The sequence below is a fragment of the Oncorhynchus clarkii genome, chromosome 23, assembly GCF_045791955.1.
Source record: "Oncorhynchus clarkii lewisi isolate Uvic-CL-2024 chromosome 23, UVic_Ocla_1.0, whole genome shotgun sequence".
In the NCBI taxonomy this organism is placed as follows: Eukaryota; Metazoa; Chordata; class Actinopteri; order Salmoniformes; family Salmonidae; genus Oncorhynchus; species Oncorhynchus clarkii.
In genome coordinates, this window is record NC_092169.1 from 38,552,886 (window position 1) to 38,575,425 (window position 22,540).

Here is a 22,540-nt window from a genome sequence, read left to right on the forward strand (position 1 = left end):
ATAGACCCTACCTCTTCCCAGTCAGCTTCCCCGATAGCCCTCCTGACACCCAACCCCCCCCCCCCCCCCCCCCCTGTTGTCAGAGGACGGACTAGGGTCCTCCAGCCACATCATAATTCACACAGGCACAAATGACCTGAGGGCCAGCACGAAAGGGTGGCAACAGCACTCAAGGGAGTGATTGAAAAAGCTTCTTCTACTTTCCCCAACAAACAAGTGGTTATTTCCATCCTGCTACCACGAAAATACTTCACTCTGCCACCATACAGTGGGTGATTGCAAGCATTTCGCAAGACTGTACCTCGCAATCTAATGTAAAACAACACTAGACACTATGGAACACAAAGCTTTTACTATCTCATCCTGGAATATACAAGGTCTGAAGTCATCTGCCTTTGGCCTAAAGAGCAGGAAACTGGACTTCATCAAAGAAATTGGAAATACAGATATTGTCATCCTACAAGAAACATTGTTTAAAGTAGATGGACCCACTGGTTGCCCTCTAGGTTACAGAGAGCTGGTAGTCCCATCCACCAAATTACCAGGTGTGAAACAGGGAAGAGCCCCAGGGGGTATGCTAATTTGGTATAGAGCAGACCTAACCCACTCCATTAAATTTGTCAAAACAGGAACATTTTATATCTGGTTAGAAATTAATAAGGACATTATCTCAACAGAGACAAATGTACAGCTTTTTCATCATGGAGAGGGAGATCAACAATTTCCAGGCTCAGCGACATGTACTAGTCTGTGGCGACCTAAATGCCAGGACTGGACAAGAAGCCCTCAGCACACAGGGGGACAAACACCTACCTGGAGGTGACAGCATTCCCTCCCCCATATGCCCCGTAGACACATCTACGACAACATAACCAGCAAAAACTGGTCACAACTCCAGCAGTTCTGTTGGACGCTGGGTATGTACACAGTCAATGGTAGGCTTCGAGGGAACTCCTATGGTAGGTACAACTATAACTCATCTCTTGGCAGTAGTACTGTAGACTACTTTATCACTGACCTCAACCTAAAGTCTCTTAGAGCGTTCAGGGGCAGTCCACTGACACCGCTATCAGATCACAGCAAAATCACACTTGATCAGAGCTATGCTCAATCCTGAAGCATCAAAGACAAATTAACTGAATCATATTAAGAAATGCTATTGTTGGAATAAAAATAGTGTGGAAATCTACCAAAAAAACTATTAGGCAACAAAATTCAAACCCTTATAGACAATTTCCTGGACAAAATGTTTCACTGTAATAGTGAAAGTGTAAACTTGGCAGTAGAAACCCTAAACAGTATATTTGACCTCTAGTCTTCCTCATCAAATCTAAAAATGTCAAGCAGACAACCTAATAAAAGTAACAACCATGACAAACGGTTTGATGAAGAATGCAAAAACCTAAGAAAGAAATTGAGAAACCTGTCCAACCATAAACATAGAGACCCAGAAAACCTGAGTCTTTGCCTTCATTATTGTGAATCACTAAAACTATACAGAAATACACTACAGAAAAAGAAGGAACAGCATGTCAGAAATCAGCTCAATGTAATTGAAGAATCCATAGAATCTAACCACTTCTGGGAGTATTGGAAAACTCTAAACAAACAACAACACGAAGAGTTGTCTATCCAAAATGGAGATGTATGGGTAAACCACTTCTCCAATCTTTTTGGCCCTATAACAAAGAACAAACAGCCAATACATATATGTGATCAAAAACAAATCTTAGAATCAAGGGCTCCCGAGTGGCGCAGCGGTCTAAGGCACTGCATCTCAGTCCTAGAGGCGTCACTACATACACCCTGGTTTGAATCCAGGCTGCATCACAACTGGCCATGATTGGGAGTCACTTAGGGCGGAGCACAATTGGCCCAGCACTGTCTGGGTTTGGCCAGTGTAGGCCGCCATTGTAAATAAGAATTTGTTCTCGACTAACTTGCCTAGTTAAATAAAGGTAAAAAACTATTAAAGACTGTGAGAACCCACTGGATTCTCCAATTACATTGAATGAACTACAGGACAAAATACAAACCCTCCAACGCAAAAAAGCCTGTCGGGTTGATGGTATCATAAATGAAATGATGAAATATACAGACCACAAATTCCAGCTAGCTATACTTAAACTCTTTAACAACATCCTAATCTATGGTATCTCCCCTCATATTTGGAACCAAGGACTGTTCACCCCAATCCACAAAAGTGGAGAAGAATTTGACCTCAATAACTACTGGGGGATATGCATCATTGGGAATATCCTCTGCATTATCATTAAAAGCAGACTCATACATTTCCTCAGCGAAAACAATGTACTGAGCAAATGTCAAAATGGGTTTTTACCAAATTACCATACGGCAGACCATGTATTCACCCTGTACAACCCAATTTACAAACAAACACACAAAAACAAAGTTAAAGTCTTGTTGGAAGAAAGTGTTGAGTGTGGAAGAAAGACACTACATTATAAATCCATGTACACAAACAACAAGTGTGCGGTTAAAATTGGCAAAACACAAATTTCTTTCCACAGGGCCGGGGGCTGAAACAGGAATGCAGGCTAAGCCCCATCCTCTTCAACATATACATCAACGAATTGGCGAGGGCACTAGTATGCAGCACCCATCCTCACACTACTAGAATCTGAAGTCAAATGTCAACTGTTTGCTGATGATCTGGTGCTTCTGTCCCCAACCAAGGACGGCCTACAGCAGCACCTAGATCTCCAGCACAGATTCTGCCAGACCTGGACCCTGACAGTAAATCTCAGTAAGACAAAAATAATTGTGTTCCAAAAAAATAATAATCAAAAATTTAACCATCTGACATATAAAACCTTATTTGTTCAGTGAAGAAATGTGAATAACTCAAGACGGGTTAATGAGGAGGGAGTGCACATATGATTCACATAACTGCAATGTTGGGTTGTATTGGAGTAAAGTCTCAGTCTTAAATAATTTTCCACACACAGTCTGTGCCTGTATTTAGTTTTCATGATCATGAGGGCCGAGAATCTACTCTCACATAGGTACATGGTTGCAAAGAGCATCGGTGTCTTAACAGCGCGATTTGCCAAGGCAGGATACTCTGAGTGGAGCCCAATCCAGAAATCTGGCTGTGGCTTCTGAATTATTCAATTTTCACAGAACAGCTTGTTGCAATTTCGATGAGGCTCTCTTGTTCAGATACTGGTAAGTGGACTGGAGGCAGGGCATGAGAGGGATAACAAATCCAGTTGTTTGTGTCATCTGTTTTGAGAAAGTACCTGCGTAATTGCGCACCCAACTCACTCAGGTGCTTTGCTATATCACATTTGACATTGTCCATAAGCTTGTGTTCATTTGCACAAAAAAAAATCATACAATGATGGAAAGACCTCTTGTATTGTCCTTGTTAATGCAGACAGAGAAGAGTTCCAACTTTTTATTCATAGCCTCAATTTTGTCCCGCCCATTGAATACAGTTGTGGAGAGTCCCTGTAATCATAAATTCAGATCACTCAGGTGAAAAAACATTGCCTAGGTAGGCCAGTTGTGTGAGAAACTAATCATCAAGCAAGCGGTCAGACAAGTGAAAATGAAACTTTAAGCTTGTATCTCAATTTTAAAAAAAATGTGTCAATACTTTTCCCCTTGATAACCAGCACACTTCTGTATGTTGTAAAAGCGTTACATGGTTTCTGCCCATGTCATTGCATAATGCAGAAAATACACGAGAGTTCAGGGGCATTGCTTTAACAAAGTTAACCATTTTCATTGTAGTGTCCAAAATGTATTTCAAGCTGTCAGGCATTCCCTTGGCAGCAAGAGCCTCTCGGTGGATGCTGCAGTGTACCCAAGTGGCGTTGGGAGCAACTGCTTGCACGCGTATTACCTTTCCACTATATCTCCCTGTCATGGCTTTTGCGCCATCGGTACAGATTCCAACACATCTTAACCACCAAAGTCCATTTGATGTCACAAAGCTGTCCAGTACTTTAAAAATATCCTCTCCTGTTGTCCTGATTTCCAGAGGTTTGCAGAAGAGAAAGTCTTCCTTAATTGACCCCCCATAAACGTAACGGACATATACCAGGAGCTGTGCCAGGCCCGCCACAACTGTTGACTCATCCAGCTGTAACGCACATCATTCACTGGATTGCATGCAAAGCAGTAATGGTTTCAAAACTGTCATGTCACTGAAGCGTCGTGAAACAGTGTTGTTTGATGAAGATATTGTCTGTATAGTTTTTTGGGCCTTTTCCCCAAGCATTGTCCCAGCCATATCTGCGGCAGCAGGAAGAATTAAGTCCTCCACAATAGTATGGGGCTTGCCTGTCCTAGCCACTCTGTAGCTCACCATATAAGACGCTTCTAGACCCTTCTTAGTAATAGCATCTTTTGCTTGTATACTTACTACTAGAAAGTCATCTTAATTCTCACTCAAAACTATATGTTTTGTTTCTAAATATCTGAGCAAGAGTGAAGGTTTCATTGTGAGATAGTTATTTTGCACATATAACAGAGGAAAGGCACTACTCCTAATATAAGTGAACCCCAAATCAATGTAGTTCTCATCATATTTGCGCCTCTTCGATGGTTCAACGTCCCTGTCTGTTGTTTGGTGCTTTCCCTGGTAAGGGGCAGTAGCACTTCAGCTGCATCAGGTTCACAACTGTCAGTGTCCATGCTAGCTGGGCTAACAACAAATGTAGAATTACTGATGCTAGCATCTGATGTGCTTGTGGAAGCAGAACAACTTGTGTCGTCGACAGTTGCAGGTGTAGTACTTCTGGTAGTAGCAGTAACCAGTAGAGCTGGTATGTGTCTCTATGGACACGGGCCTTACATTTTTTTTACCATTTAGGAATTTTTTGAGCAAACGGAATGAGCAGCAGCTACGTTTGGCTACATTCGGACCGTTAGTGGAATTCCCAAGAGAGAGTAAACAGGTAATGTGATTGGATCTTAATAATTTGACTAGGCTACCTGTATTTGACATTGTGTTGTTATTTCACTGAACACTAGATGGTTTCATTTTATTTTTGGCAGTGAAACGGGGCTACTCAGGTGAGAGAAATGTATAGCCCCGTTTGAAAATATAAATGGACTGCTTGAAAATGTGAAGAAAATTATTACTATTTTTTTTTAAATGTTTATGTGAATCATATTTTTATTTGACGTACCCCATGACGCATTGCACATAGTACCGCAGTTTGGGAATACCTTCCCTAGAGCACACAACAAACTATACCTCGGCCTAAACATCAGCGCCACAGGTAAGCTGCGAACGATCTGAGAAACAAGGCAAGAAGGGCCTTCTATGCCATCAAAAGGAACATAAAATGCTACATACCAATTAAGATCTGGCTAAAAATACTTGAATCAGTTATAGAACCCATTGCCCTTTATGGTTGTGAGGTCTGGGATCCGCTCACCAACCAAGAATTCACAAAATGGGACAAACACCAAATTGAGACTGCATGCAGAATTCTGCAAAAATATTCTGCATGTACAACGTAAAACACCAAATAATGCATACAGAACAGAATTAGGCCGAAACCCGCAAATGATCAAAATCCAGAAAAGAGACGTTAAGTTCTACAACCATCTAAAAGGAAGTGATTCCCAAAATGTCCATAACAAAGCCATCACCTACAGAGAAACTAACCTGGAGAAGAGCCCCCTAAGCAAGCTGGTCCTGGGGCTCTGTTCACAAACACAAACAGACCCCACAGAGCCCCAGAACAGAAACACAATTAGACCCAACCAAATCATGAGAAAACAAAAATGTATTTGCGTGACACATTGGAAAGAATTTACAAAAAAACAGAGAAAACTAGAATGCTATTTGTCCCTAAACAGAGTGTACACAGTGGCAGAATACCTGACCACTGTGACTGACACAAAATTAAGGAAATCTTTGACTATGTACAGACTCAGTGGGCATAGCCTTCCTATTGAGAAAGGCCGCCAAAGTCAGACCTGACTCTCAAGAGAAGACAAGCTATGTGTACACTGCCCATAAAATGTTGTAACTTCCTAACCTCCTGCCAAATGTATGGGCATATTCGAGACACATATTTCCCTCAGATTACACAGAACCACAAAGAATTCGAAAACAAATCAAATTTTCCTGAACAGGAAAAAAAGGGGAAATTGGTTAAACAAACAGGTATAATTGTGCTTTCCTCTGAATCCCTCCATCTACCTCTCTCTGTCCCTCCTCATCCCCCTCTCCCCTACTCACTATTTCTTCATCATCCAAATCTCTCCCCATCACCCCTCTTCCCTCTGTATCCCTCCCTACACACTCCACCACCTCATCCTCTTGCCCTTTCTAACTGTTTTCCTGTGTGTTTGACCTGGTGGCCACGGTGGCCTTGATGTCAGCCCCCTCAAAGAGAAGAGGAGAGGCAGTCGAACAGAGGGCCAATTTACACATTATTACCACTAGGTTTAAGGAGCGAAGAAAGAGGAGGACAAAATGAGGAGATAATGGATGCTGTTTGTGCAGAGGTGGGCAGGCACCCTGTCACCTTTTCTGTCCCTTTACAAGGTTATCTGTCAGAGAGATAACGAGAGGCGAGACGATGGCTTTGCAACTGGCTCTGCTCTCTGGCTGGCGCCTAATTAATCATTAATTGTAATATGGCCACTCACTTCTCATGTAGAGCAGGCCACACTGAGGTGGTGTCAGGGTGTATGTGTCAAGGACTCTTCCTGTGTGTTCATACTCACACAGCCATAGCTGCGCTGACCTCCCTTGTGGTTTATCACCACCACCACAGGTGTTGCTGAGAGAGAGACAGAGAGAGAGAGAGATTCAATGAATAGGAATATATAGTCTGAAGTTTACATACACCTTAGCCAAATACATTTAAACTCAGTTTTTCACAATTCCTGACATTTAATCCTAGTAAAAATGCTCTGTCTTCGGTAAATTAGGATCTCCACTTTATTTTAAGAATGTGAAATGTCAGAATAATAGTAGAGTGAAGGATTTATTTCAGATTATATTTATTTCACCACATTTCCAGTGGGTCAGAAGTTTACATACAATCAATTAGTATTTTGTAGAATTGCCTTTAAATTGTTTAATACTTCTACCCCTTCCTTTTTCGAAAATTCTGTTAAAAATCGCGCAACTTTTCAGCGTCCTGCTACTCATGCCAGGAATATAGTATATGCATATGATTAGTATGTGTGGATAGAAAACACTCTGAAGTTTATAAAACTGGTTAAATCACGGCTGTGACTATAACAGATCGTGTGTTTCATTGAAAAACGCAAGAAAAACTGCTCTCTGAAAGCTAAAAATAATTTCCATGAGTCACTTCCACCAGTTATTAAAAGAGAACAGAATTTAATGGCGATCTGCCTGCAATTCATACAAATTCCGCACGATGGCGCCATTGTCCTAATTTTCAATTGAATTAATTGTTGGAAAATCGTTCTGTCTGACCTGCAGTTTCCCAGTCTTCACCCGGATGCAGTTGAGGGAGATATCAGATGCCATTGTTTTTGCAAGTGAAGACCTATTGAAAAGACATCGCCCTGTAATCATTTTGATAGATTATAAACGTTTACTAATACCTAAAGTTGGATTACAAAAGGATTTCGAAGTGTTTTGTGAAAGTTTATCGTCGACTTTTTTAATTTTAAAAAATTACGCAGCGTTTAAAAACGATGTTTTTTTCTGAATGACACAGCTTCCATACAAAGCTATTTTGGGTATATATGGACCGATTTAAACGAAAAAAAGACCCAATAGTGATGTTTATGGGGCATATAGGAGTGCCAAGAAAGAAGCTCGTCAAAGGTAATGAATGTTTTATATTTTATTTCTGCGTTTTGGGTAGCGCCGGCTACTGCAAAATCTGTTGTTTACGTGTCGTGCTGGCATTTTGGGGGGTGCATGCTATCAGATAATAGCTTCTCATGCTTTCGCCGAAAAGCATTTTAAAAATCTGACTTGCTGGCTAGGTTCACAACGAGTGTAGCTTTAATTCAATACCCTGCTTGTGAATTTTGATCAAAGATTGAGTTGTAACGAGTACATTTAGCATTTAGCGTAGCGCATTTGCATTTCCAGGGGCATACTTGAGACGTCTGCGACACGTTTGAATTAAGTAACAATTTTGAATAATATTTAAACATGCATCACGAGTGTTTTATGTAAAAAAAAGCTTGGAGGCCTGCAGTTGTACATTATTACAAACTTTAATAACCTGTAATGTTCATAACATACCATTGTAGGAAAAGACTATAAAATAATACATGTTTTTTCAGATATTACAGTTGTCTGCGCCAGACCCTAGCGTGAGAGAAAAGACCGCTTCCCCTTTCGTTAAATGGGTGAGATACATTTTCAAAACCAATGATTTAATTCTGAATATTTAGCACCTACATTTTAACACACGTTATAATTCAACATTTTTTACTATTTCTTACAGCTATAGGGTCCCTGTTAGCCCTGACCATTATCCGTTTCCAATTCACCATCGCAAAGTCTTTTGCCCGCTCCATCGAAGCTCTGGACGTTTTCACTCCAGGGAAAGATCCGCCTTTGGCCTTGTGGGTCCTGGGTATGTCTCAACGATAACCTCGGCCATCGCCGTAATTGTTCACGATTTTCGAAAAGACTGTCAAGCTCATTTCGTCCTTCCAACGCATATCCGGGTAGCCTTGAAGCACTCAAGGCGCGTTCAATTTGACACAGCGCGAGTCTTATTTTAAGCCATTCTCTCATCCTTAGCGCTGGAGAAAAACTCTCGGATTCTGCCCGATAAAAGGGTTTGGACACGCTGTCTGTGAATATCTTAACCGTAGATTCCTCAGGTTGGAATATGTAAGACATATTTCCCTCACTTGTACACAAAAATCCTTTAAAACATTCTGGAGCCTCACGCAAAACATCCTCCAGGCTTTTGTCATTGGATTCATGACATGAGCTGCAGAGCACCCCGAGAATTGGCCTAGGAGACATATTTTAGATGTTTAATATTCGGGTCTTTATTTTAAAAATCGCAGGCCTTGTTCTGGACATTTATAATGCATATGCCACAGCCAATACCCCAGGACATTCCTGCTTCATCAGATAACAACCATAAGGGCAATAAAACTGGGGGTGGGGGACATACACGTTCCAAAAGTTCAAACACTCAACCCCCCCAGTTCAACCAGGCCCCTAGACATCAATCACCATGACTACTTCAAAGGATGCAATATAGATATAAAATAACACACACCCTCTAACACGTGACCACAGGAACAGGATGGACGGGCCGGAGGCCCATATTTGGACATGTACACGTCATCATGACGCAGGGTCATAAATCAATTACTTTATTACTCTACTTTATTCTCTCTAATGGTCATTATGGCAAAACAGTTATATTTTGTTTCATTAGACCAGAGGACATTTCTCCAAAAAGTACGATCTTTGTCGCCCAACAATGGCAGGAGAATCACATTGCCAGGGCTTTGAAGCCGCCTCCCGTTGTTCAGAGTTCATTAAAATACACCATCTATGTAAAAAATTATAAGGCAAGAAAAGAGTACAAAATGAAGCTCCTTATGGAAAATCAAGAGACACTTTTTGCTGACTGTTATAAAAATGGGAACGTAAGCAACTAAATCTTCCACACAATCCATCCCCTGGCATGGCACAGTGCTATATTAACACACAACCCCTCTGTTAAGACGGGTGGGTGGAAACTCAGGATATTAGACAGCAAATGCGAACGTGTACAAATCTGGAACAGTAATGGTAGAGAGAAACCCAAACAGTTTAAGCTGGACTTTCACATTATCAAAGAGATAAGCTCTTTCTTGAGAAAGATACCCTCACACCGAGCATGTCAGACCAGACCTCTTTATTAAACAACCCCACAGACGAGGAACCCCAAACGGAAAGTCAACTTCCCAGTACAGAGTACTACTCCCTCATTGAAATGAAGGATAAATTCACACAGCTGGATGTAAGTCAGTTGGAGCTGGAACAGGAGGTGAACACAGCAACACCCTCCACAGGAAACTGCCCAAGCCCCTACCATTTCTACTTCACAGAAATCTGATTTTCTTTTTTTTAGATGATTTTTTAGCTGATTTTCTGATAGAGCTGCAAAATCTGGCCCCTCTTTCTAAAATTATCTGCCGAAATTGTTGCAACCCCTATTACTAGCCTGTTCAACCTCTCTTCCATATCGTCTGAGATTCCCAAAGACTGGAAATCTGCCAAGGTCATCCCCCTCTTCAAAGGGAGTGACTCTCTAGACCCAAACTGCTACAGACCTATATATATCCTACACTGTCTTTCTAAGGTCTTCGTAAGCAAAGTTAACAAACAAATTACTGACCATTTCGAATCCCACCGTACCTTCTCCGCAATGCAATCTGGTTTCAAAGCTGGTCATTGGTGCACCTCCGCCAAGCTCAAGGTCCTTAACGATATCATAACCGCCATCGACAAGAGACATTACTGTGCAGCCATATTCATCGACCTGGCCAAGGCTTTCGACTCTGTCAATCACCACATTCTTATTGGCATACTCGACAGCGTTGGTTTCTCAAATGATTGCCTCGCCTGGTTTACCAACTACTTCTTTGATAGAGTTCAGTGGGTCAAATCGGAGGGCCTGTTGTCCAGACCTTTGGCAGGGTTCAATTCTCGGGCCGACTCTCTTCTCTGTATACATCAATTATGTCGCTCTTGCTGCTGGTGATTCTCTGATCCACTTCTACGCAGACGACACCATTCTGTTTAATCTGGCCATTCTTTGGACACTGTGTTAACCTCTTAGATCTCTAGGGGCGCTATTTCATTTTTGGATAAAAAACGTTCCCGTTTTAAGAGCGATATTTTGTCACGAAAAGATGCTCGACTATGCATATTCTTGACAGTTTTGGAAAAGTTTCAGAATCTGCAAAGATTTTGTCTGTAAGTGCCCCAGAACTCATTCTACAGGCGAAACCAAGATGATGCATCACCCAGGAATTAGCAGAATTTCTGAAGCTCTGTTTTCCATTCTCTCCTTATATGGCTGTGATTGCGCAACGAATGAGCCTACACTTTCTGTCGTTCGCCCAAGGTCTTACCAGCATTGTGACGTATTTGTAGGCATATCATTGGAAGATTGACCATAAGAGACTACATTTTCCAAGTGTCCGCCTGGTGTCCTGCGTCGAATTCGGTGCGCAATTGCCAGCTGCTTCTACTTTACCATTTGATTCAGGGGAGAAAGCATGTGTCCAAGAACGATGTATCAATGAAGAGATATGTGAAAAACACCTTGATGATTGATTCTAAACAACGTTTGCCATGTTTTCAGTCGATATTATGGAGTTAATTTGGAAAAAAGTTCGCGTTTTGAGGACTGAATTTTCGGGGTTTTTTTGGTAGCCAAATGTGATGTATAAAACGGAGCTATTTCTAATACACAAAGAATCTTTTTGGAAAAACTGAGCATCTGCTATCCAACTGAGAGTATCCTCATTGAAAACATCAGAAGTTCTTCAAAGGTAAATGATTTTATTTGAAGGCTTTTATGTTTTTGTTGAAATGTTGCGTGCTGGATGCTAACGCTAATGCTAACGCTAAATCCTTTGTTTGCTAGCTACTGTTACACAAATTATTGTTTTCCTATGGTTGAGAAGCATATTTTGAAAATCTGAGATGACAGTTTTGTTTACAAAAGGCTAAGCTTGCGAGATGGCATATTTATTTCATTTCATTTGCGATTTTCATGAATAGTTAACGTTGCGTTATGGTAATGAGCTTGAGGCTGTAGTCACGATACCGGATCCGGGTTTGGGAGATCAGAGAGGTTAACTAACCTCCAGACGAGCTTCAATGCCATACAACTCTCTACAACTCTCCTTCCGTGGCCTCCAACTGCTGTGGACAACTACAAATACCTAGGTGTCTGGTAGACTGTTATCTCTCCTTCTAGACTCACATTAAGCATCTCCAATCCAAAATTAAATCTAGAATCGATTTCCTATTTCGCAACAAAGCATCCTTCACTCATGCAGCCAAACACACCCTTGTAAAACTGACCATCCTACCAATCCTTGACTTCGGCGATGTCATCTATAAAATAGCCTCTAACACTCTACTCAACAAATTGGATGCAGTCTATCACAGTGCCATCCATTTTGTCATCAAAGCCCCACACACTACCCACCACTGCGACTTGTATTGATCTCGTTTGTTGGCCCTCGCTTCGTACTCGTCGCCAAACCCACTGGCTACAGGTCATCTGCAAGTCTCTGCTAGGTAAAGCCACACCTTATCTCAGCTCACTGGTCACCATAGCAGCACCCACTCGTAGCACGCGCTCCAGCAGGCATATCTCACTGGTCACCCCCAAAGCCAATTCCTCCTTTGATCACCTTTCCTTCCAGTTCTCTGCTGCCAATGACTGGAACGAACTGCAAAAATCACTGAAGCTGGAGACTCATATCTCCCTCACTAGCTTTAAGCACCAGCTGTCAGAGCAGTTCACAGATCACTGCACCTGTACATAGCCCATCTGTAAACAGCCATCTATCTAACTCATCCCCATACTGTATTTATTTATTTATCTTGCTCCTTTGTATCCCAGTATGTCTACTTGCACATTTATCTTCTGCACATCTACCATTCCAGTGTTTAATTGCTATATTGTAATTACTTTGCCACCATAGCCTATTTATTGCCTTAACTCCCTTACTTACCTCATTTGCATTCACTGTATATAGACTTTTTAGTTTTCTTTTTTCTACTGTATTATTGACTGTATGTTTTGTTTATTACATGTGTAACTGTGTTGTTGTTTGTGTCAAATTGCTATGCTTTATCTTGGCCAGGTCGCAGTTGCAAATGAGAACTTGTTCTCAACTAGCCTACCTGGTTAAATAAAGATGAAATAAATAAAATAAATAAAAAACACGTATCTGCACTCTGGACGGTGGTGAGACAACACCAACAGGAGAAAGAGCAGAAGCAGGAAAATAGAGCACTAGAGGAGAGGATCAGAGTGCTGGAGGAGAGGGTGAGGGGAATAGGGTGTGACAGAGAACAACCCATTAGAGAGGTGGCCACCCCCGCAGAGAAGCCAGCAGAACAGCCCGCCTCAGCTCCCGACAAAAGTCTTGGCACCATAGCAGAACAGTCCACCCCAGACCTTGACCATAGCGTCAACATCACAGCAGAACAGACAAATTAAGAACCCCAAGCCCAGGGGATCCCACCCCCTCTGAGCACCCTCCCTGTCAGCCACACTGATAGCCCTCCTGACAACAGCCCCACACCCACTGGGGATGTCACATTCGTAATAAGGACAGGACCAAGGTGCAGCATGTGTTGAGTTCCACATCTTTATTTGCCGTGAAACTTCTCAAAAAAACAATAAACAAACAACAAAACCTCAGTGGTGCTACAAGCACATACACAAAAATATCCCACAAACACAGGTGGAAAAAATGGCTACCTAAATATGATCCCCAATTAGAGGCAACCAGCTGCCTCTAATTGGGAACCACACAAAACACCAACATAGAAATAATGAACTAGAACACCCCCTAGTCACGCCCTGACCTACAACTCCAAAGAGAATCAAGGGCTCTCTATGGTCAGGGCGTGACAGAGGACATACAGAAAACACAGATTGTACTCCTTATGGACTCAAACGGGAAATATATACAAGAAAATAAACTTTTCCCAAACACAGTGTCTAAACTCTGATGTCCAAACACCCAGCGCACCCTAGACCTTCTGTCTGAGGACCAACTAGGGTCACCCAGCCACATAATAATTCATACAGGCACAAACGACCTGGGAGCACAGCAGGAAATGGTGGCCACAGCACTCAAGGGAGTGATTGATAAAGCTTCTTCTAATTTCCCCAATGCACAAGTGGTTATCTCCACCTTGCTACCACGAAAAGACTCCCACCCTGCTACCATACAGTGGGAAAATGCAAGTATTTCCCGTGACTGGCCTCAAAACCAAATGTTTACCTGACCACCCTCCACCCTGGACTTGAACAGCCTTTACGACCAGGTCCACCCATGCAAGGCAGCAGTGCCCACCTTCACCCCTACCTTTGGGGGAGGCTTGCAAGCCGAAGAACACCATCCCAACCGTGAAGCACGGGGGAGGCAGCATCATATTGTGCGGGTGCTTTGCTGCAGGAGGAACTGGTGCACTTCACAAAATAGAAGGCTTCATGGGGAAGGAAAATTACGTGGATATATTGAAGCAACATCTCAAGACATCAGTCAGGAAGTTAAAACTTGGTCGCAAATGGGTCTTCCAAATAGACAATGACCCCAAGCAAACTTCCAAAGTTGTGGCAAAATGGCTGAAGGACAACAAAGTCAAGGTATTGGTGTGGCCATCACAAAGCCCTGACCTCAATCCTATAGAAAATTTGTGGGCAGAACTGAAAAAGCATGTGCGAGCAAGGAGGCCTACAAACCTGATTCAGTTACACCAGCTCTGTCAGGAGGGATGGGCCAAAATTCACCCAACTTATTGTGGGAAGCTTGTGGAAGGCTACTCGAAATGTTTGACCCACGTTAAACAATTTAAAGGCAAAGCTGCCAATTACTAATTGAGTGTATATTAACTTCTGACCCATTGGGAATGTGATGAAAGAAATAAAAACTGAAATAAATAATTATCTCATTTCACATTCTTAAAATGAAGTGGTGATCCTAACTGACCTAAGACAGGGAATTTTTACTAGGATTAAATGTCAGGAATTGTGAAAAATTGAGTTTAAATGTATTTGGCTAAGGTGTATGTAAACTTCTGACTTCAACTGTACATAACTCACCTCTGTGAGTGTAATGTTTACTGTTCATTTTGTTTTGTCATCTACTTAATTTGCTTGGGCAATGTTAACATACGTTTCCCATGCCAATAAAGCCCTTGAATTTAATTTAATTTAAGAGAGAGACAGACAGACGAATAGACTCACAGAGAGAGACAGACAGACAGATAGACACAGAGAGAGTGAGACAGACAGACAGACAGACAGACAGACAGACAGACAGACAGACAGACAGACAGACAGACAGACAGACAGACAGACAGACAGACAGACAGACAGACAGAGACAGACAGACAGAGAGAGAGAGAGAGAAAGAGAGCAAGAGAGAGAGACAGACAGACACATAGAGAGAGAAAGACAGACAGACAGACAGACAGACACAGATAGATAGAGAGAGAGAGAGAGAGAGAGAGAGAGAGAGAGAGAGAGAGAGAGAAAGAGAGCAGGAGAGAGAGACAGACAGACACAGAGAGAGAGAAAGACAGACAGATAGACACAGAGAGATAGTAATTCATTTATTCAAACAGTGACTACTACCATGAAGCCTTAATAGCGACTTCAAAACATGTGAGCCCAAACTCAGCAGCCTTCCTTCCTTTTTTTCCTTTCTTCCTTCTTTCCTATCTTTCTTCGTTACCATCATCCGGTCACAGAACTTGTCATTGAAGGAGTTGGAGAAGAGGTGTGTGACAGAGGTGAGGCGGTTGACAATGTAGTCCTCCAGCATCATCAACAGATGGGTATGGATCTGGTCCACCTCGATGGTAACCCCTTCCAGGAACCGGGAGACAGAACACAGATAACCACATTTCCATAATCATTTTTCAATTCAGGACATTTTCATCACCATGAATCATGGTTTATTCTCACCAACTTAGTTTCCCTCTCAACCCAAGAGCCCAGTAAAACAGGTCTGGATTATCCGGTGCCTCAGAGAAAAGCTACAGCAAGAAGGCCAGGGCCAGTAATGTACGCACACACGGATGATGCATGGCATACACATTCATTTTCCACTCTTTGCTCAGAACAATCACTCCATCCTGTATCGACCCCTCCCTGGCACACTCATTAGTGTTAGGCCAGGGAAGACAAGATGAGAGAAGGATTGGAGAAAATGAGAGCAGGAGAGAAGAGGATGGAGGAAGAATGGATGGATGGAGAGGTGAAGGTGTGGATAGGTAGATTGAGGGTAGAAAGGATGGAAGTCGATGTTGCCTTGAGGAAGAGAGACAAATGCAGAAGACTTACAAGATCATTGATGAGATGAAATGGAGGGAAGGAAGAATGAGAGAGGGGTGGGGTGGCGGGACAGAGGGATGAGATAGAGGGATGAAGAGAAGATGTGGAGGGATAGAGAAAAGGTGTGAAACGAGAGTAAGCGATGAAGGAAGACAAATAGGAAAGGGATAAAGAAAGGAGGTGGAGGAGGATAAAAGAGAAGAGAAGAAAGGAAGAAAAAGGGCTGTTAAATACCAACCTTCACCATACAGGCCTCTCCTGCCTCATGTTACATTTCACATTTTTAAATGTAACCTTTATTTAACTAGGCAAGTCAGTTAAGAACAAATTCTTATTTACAATGACGGCCTACCCCAGCCCAACCTGGACGACGCTGGGCCAATTGTGCGCCACCCTATGGGACTCCCAATCGCAACCGGATGTGATGCAGCCTGGATACAGGCCTCTCATACAGGCCTCTCATAGGCCTCTCCTGTCTCATACAGCCCTCTCCTTCCTCATACTCTCCTATATCCTGCAGGTGAGAATTGTTGGAGTTGAGGGCTTGGAATAGGGCAGCAATGATCTTCTTTCTGGACGAGGCAGGCTTTAATAGCAGGGCAGTGTCCTTAGCCTCACACAAGTTCAACAGCTGGAGCAACAGCAAGAGCTGGAATCAATACAGATCAATGGAGGATCAAAATACAGAGCCAACTTACTAAAGTTCCCCTAATACACTGAACTCATTAGGGGAACATATTTTAAATAAATATAGACTAGACCACTTTGAAGGTATGAAAACAAAAACTTTGAAAAAACGTTTGACTTTGTTATAAACTTTCAAAATAAGTCTGTTGCCATGGCTTGGCCTGTGACCTGAACCCATGGCCTCTCACCTCTGTGTAAATGACCTCATGCTCCATGACGTTGAAGTCCATGGTGAAGAGGCGTGGCTGCAGGGGTGTGCATAAGGTGTAGCCCTCCATGGCCGCCTGGTGGCTAGGCAGGTGCTTCTTAAAGAGGATCAACACAAGGTTAGGCTGTGGAGTGTGTTTTATTGTATGGCCAGATGGTAATGCTCACTAAGAACTTCATTCCAATATCTGTAGCATGTGCAGAGCAAAGACCATATCTAACACTGCCTCATTGCATTTCTATGTGCAACAACACCCTGGTACGGCGTCTCAGACCCACGTCTTTGTGTGGCTCAATGATGATGGTGACAATCTTCCCGGTGACCTGGGCCAGCACCTGCAGGGAGTGTAGGCCTGCTTCCTGACCGGGGAGTTGGGGAAGGTGACCTCTCTCACCAGGTCATGGGTGACCATGTAGAAGGACTTGTCCTGAGCAGCAAGCAGCTCCTCTGTCTTCTCCTCATCCTTCAGAGTGGTGGCTCAACGCACCAGGAGCTGCTCCAGTGATCTTTGCCATGGCTACTGCACCGTTAGACACCTGGAGGTAAAAGTTTAATAATAACTTCATATTTCACTATTGTTTTCACCCCACCGTGATACCCGACAGAAAAGTCCATAGGGGGCAGAGGCCATCTTGCCATAGGAAATAACATTTCTTAATTGTATTGTTTCAACCCTGTATAGTTCAAGTATATGTGTCAACACAACCCAGACAGCTACTGTTACCACAGATAACCGTACCTCTCAAGTCATGATGAAGAGCAGAGCCTTAAGAAAGGTGAGATGGTTCTGCAGGACGCAGATGACAGGTAGTCTCTACATCAGGAACTTAATGGACACCACCGCTCCCAGCTTGGCACACCAGGCCTGCTCATAGCAGCTCACACACAGACGCTCCACGACATAGGAGACAGAGGCAGCTGGCATGCCTGAGGAGGGAGACGAAGAATGAAGGGGGGGAATGACGAATGAAGGGGGAGAGGAGGGAGATGAGGAATGAAGGTGGGAGAGGAGGGAAATGAGGAATGAAGGGGGAGAGGAGAGAAATGGGGAATGAAGGGGGAGAGGAGGGAGATGAGGAATGAAGGTGGGAGGAGGGAAATGAGGAATGAAGGTGGGAGAGGAGAGAGATGAGGAATGAAGGGGGAGAGGAGGGAGATGAGGAATGAAGGTGGGAGGAGGGAAATGAGGAATGGAGGTGGGAGAGGAGAGAGATGAGGAATGAGGAATGAAGGTGGGAGAGGAGAGAGATGAGGATTGAAGGGGGGAAGGAGGGAAATTAGGAATGAATGGGGGAGACGAGGGAGATGAGGAATGAAGAGGGAAGAGGAGGGGAGTGAGGAATGAAGAGGGGAGAGGAGGGAGACGAGGAATGAAGAGGGGAGAGGAGGGGGATGGGGAAGAGGGAGGGGGATGATGAATGAAGGGGAGAGGAGGGAGATGAGGAATGAAGAGGGTAGAGGAGGGGGATGGGGAAGAGGGAGGGAGATGAGGAATGAAGAGGGTAGAGGAGGGGGGATGAGGGAAGAGAAGGAGCAGAATGAGCTACAGTAACAGCAATAATGTATATTCACAGACAAGAATTAAAGCACTTACAGTAATCGAGAATTAACTTCCTGTTCAAAACATAAAATGTTGTATAAATCAACGCTAGCACACATTATAGTAAGTGATGCCATGCCACTGGTAAACCCCCAAGCCCTCTGTCTCTCACCCTCTCCTCAGACCCCAGGATGATGGAGGCTATTTCGAAGATAACAGCCAGAGAAACCTTTCCTATTTTACACAGCTAATTTTCCTCGTAGGCCACGCAGAAGGCTATGGTGTTGATCGAAACCGTTCTCCTCACAGTGGAACATAGCTGTGTTGGGCTGGTTGCCCAGCAGGTAGCACTGCAGCAAGAACAGACCTGGGGGAGGGGTGGGGACAAAAACCCAACACCTATGAGAAGCATACAAAAGGAGGAGAATAGAAAGGGTAGAAGGTGTGAGAGAATGACACAGAAGGAGAGAGGAGACAAAAAGAGATGGAGCATCCAGCCAAATGAGACAGAGGTGGAGAGACAGTTAAGTCCCAAATGCGAGTGAGACAAAAAGACAAGGTAGCAGAGAGAAATATGCCTTCTTTCACCACACTGCTGAGCCACAGTCACTATGGTGTAGTGTCTGACGAGGCTGGCCGCAAGGCAAGCCACGAAGTGCAGAACGCTGGGACGGAGGTCCTTAATGACAACAGACATGAATGCCCTGGTCAGTGCCTGTTCAAAAGTCCTGCGTACTGGGCCTTGTCGCGGTGGGAGATTATCACACTGGGAACACACTTCTCTGTGAAACTGGACACACACAACCGCAAAACACACACTCAATTTAACATGTCGTCATAAGACATTCAATAGACACAAGCAAACGACAAAACACTCAAATATTAACATGTTCATCATTAAAATGATAATGAATCATTTACAGGGTCTGTCACATCAGTTTTGGTTTTATTCTGTGGTAACAGCCATTTTCTGTCCCTGGGTGTTTCATCTGTAGTCTCTGTTTTAGTCCAGGAACAAAAAGGTCCCTGGTTTGAAATCCCCAGACCGACAAGGTGAAAATCTGTCAATGTGCCCTTGAGCAAGGCACTTAACCCTAACTTGCTCCAGGGGCGCTGTACTACTATGGCTGACCCTGACCCTGGTGCATGTTACAATAAAACATTCTAAATTAAAAGTTTAGCCATGCTGAAGTGGACGTGTTGTTTGAGAAGCTGTTTTTTCCATGCTTGAGCTAGTGTTTTATAACGCCACATGCCAGGAACACACCTGGGGAACTGCTCCTTTTCATTATCGCCTATTAAAATACTGTTGCTTTAGGAGAGGGAGAGGCAGAGAGGGGAGAAGAGGAGGGGGTGAGGAGGAGGGAGGGAGAGAGAGAAGGGAGTGTTCGGGTTAGACGGACAGCGGGATCAATTCCCGTTCATTCACGGCCCCTGCCACACCAATGGCGCTCCATTCTCACTTCTTGGCATTCGGTGATATCAAGAAAAGCTATCTGACCCTTTTCACTGAAAGTCCCTTTTTACCAAGACCAACAGGTGAAACAAGGAGAGAATGTAGGGGGTGAGAGATGAAAGAAAAACATTGAGAGAGGACATCATGGATCAAAACATCTGACAGGTGGGGGGGCGCACGATCCCCACAATCATAACTGACACACTTCATTATCTCAGCAGGAGTGTGTGTGTGGGGGGAGCGGGTGTAAACAGAGGGGGAAAGAATCAATTAGCCCTTGCCCGGAGGTCAATGATGGTAATGGGGGAGAGAGAAATATGGAGATTAATTAAGGCATGAAGAGATGAAGACAATACCTGAGGTCATGTGGAGTTGAGCGGAAACTGGGGAACATTAAAGAGTGCATGTGCGTGCAAATAGTTTCACTTGGGGTGAGCCAGGAGCTGTTACAGGGCATGTTTGTTGTCATCCAAGGAGATCCTAGCGACCAGAAACACTTGATGACCTCCCAGCCAGGCTTGCCGTCTGTAGAAAGGCTCAGTGTTGGCACTCTTCAGACATTCCAGAGCCGTCTCTATAGCCTACAGTGGAAACAGAGAGAGGCGTTTAACCCTAACCCTAACCCAGTGTTGGCACTCTTCAGATGGTGGGTCACATTGAGATTGACTTTATCATTTATAATTATAAGGTTCTGTATTTATTTTCTTAGTCAACCTTGTGTTCAGTCCTAGTTTTGATTCACCTGCCTGTTTGCCTACCTGCGTATGACCATTGTCTGCCTGTGACCACGATTCCTGCCTTTTGTGAAGGCGAAATAAACACCTGCCGCGCTTTGCGCGTGAATCTACACCTTTTTCTCCCTGAGATTTCACTACAATAACGTAGACTCGGTGAGATGATGTTGCCAAGAGCAACACCTCAGATATTGGGCGCGTTTGAGTGGTAAGGCTAAATCAACAGACCATAGACGAACGTCGAGGAGGGAAGTTGGGGCAGGTGCATCTGAAAGTCAGACACTAATGTGGTTTTCTAACAGCAAGGCTCATATCAACGCTCATATGAATTTCAGTGTTGAAATTGTTTATAAAAGGTTTTCTTTATAAGGTTGAAAAAAACAGGTCTCCAACCCCATATCACAAACTCACAAACTGAAATCATAATATAATATTATGTGTGTACACTGTACACTAAATTAGTTAAAGAGAGCCTCAAATATCACATTTATTTGTATATATCCACTGTACACATAAATTAGTCAAATTTTTGCATTTTATCTAACTCTAACCATTTTCCTAAACAGAAACACCCTTATGATTGTTTGACAATAGAACCCACAATGCAGGCGATGGCTGAAGGATGAAGTGTAGAGCAACTTGCAGTCAACTGCAGTCAAAACTTTGTGACCTTTGATCACCATCGCTTCATACTCATCGCCAAACCCACTGGCTCCAGGTCATCTACAAGTCTCTGCTTGTCAGCGATTAGGTGAATGGAAAGGGAAGACAAAGGGTTAAATAAGGAACATTGATTATGGAATGGAAACCAGGTGTGTATAATGAAGACAAAACCAAACGAAAATGAAACATGGAACGGTGGTGACTAGAAAGCCTTCTGCCGCCTGATGGCCAGTTGTAGACGCACATGGGCAGCGTCCCATGTCTCCTCCGAGTGCCGAAACCATTCATCCACCGCAGGAGCCTCGATCGGGCTCTGATGCCACGGTGCCAGGACCGGCTGATAACCTATCACACACTGAAAAGGTAATATGTTAGTGGAAGAGCGGCGGAGGGAGTTTTGGGCCATCTCCGCCCAGGGGATGAAAACCGCCCACTCCCCCGGCCGGTCCTGGCAATAGGACCGCAGAAACCTACCCACATCCTGGTTGACTCTATCCACCTGCCCGTTACTCTCTGGGTGAAAACCTGAGGTGAGGCTGACAGAGACCGCCGAACGCCGCCCGAACAAGGAGAGGGACCAACTTCGGCGGAAGTCGTGACACTGCTAGGTAAAGCCCCCCCTTATCTCAGCTCACTGGTCACCATAGCAGCACCCACTCGTAGCAAGCGCTCCAGCAGGTATATCTCACTGGTCACCCCCAAAGCCAATTCCTCCTTTGGCCGCCTTTCCTTCCAGTTCTCTGCTGCCAATGACTGGAACAAACTGCAAAAACCACTGAAGCTGGAGACCCATATCTCCCTCACTAGATTTAAGCACCAGCTGTCAGAGCAACTCACAGATCACTGCACCTGTACAAAGCCCATCTGTAAACAGCCGATCCAACTACCTCATCCCCATACTGTATTTATTTATTTATCTTGCTCCTTTGCACCCCAGTATGTCTACTTGCACATTTATCTTCTGCACATCTACTATTCCAGTGTCAAATTGTAATTACTTCGCCACCATGGCCTATTTATTGCCTTACCTCCCTTATCTTACCTCATTTGCACTCACTGTATATAGATTTAAATTTTTTCTACTGTATTATTGACTGTATGTTTATTTATTCCATGTGTAACTGTGTTGTTGTATGTGTCGAACTGCTGTGCTTTATCTTGGCCAGGTCACGGTTGTAAATGAGAACTTGTTCTCAACTAGCTTACCTGGTTAAA

The 22,540-nt window shown here is 43.7% G+C and overlaps 1 pseudogene; it reads right to left on the reverse strand.

Moving 5' to 3' along the window:
- LOC139381285 (transformation/transcription domain-associated protein-like) overlaps positions 1-22,540 on the reverse strand; it is a 188,171-nt pseudogene that overhangs the window by 144,680 nt on the left and 20,951 nt on the right.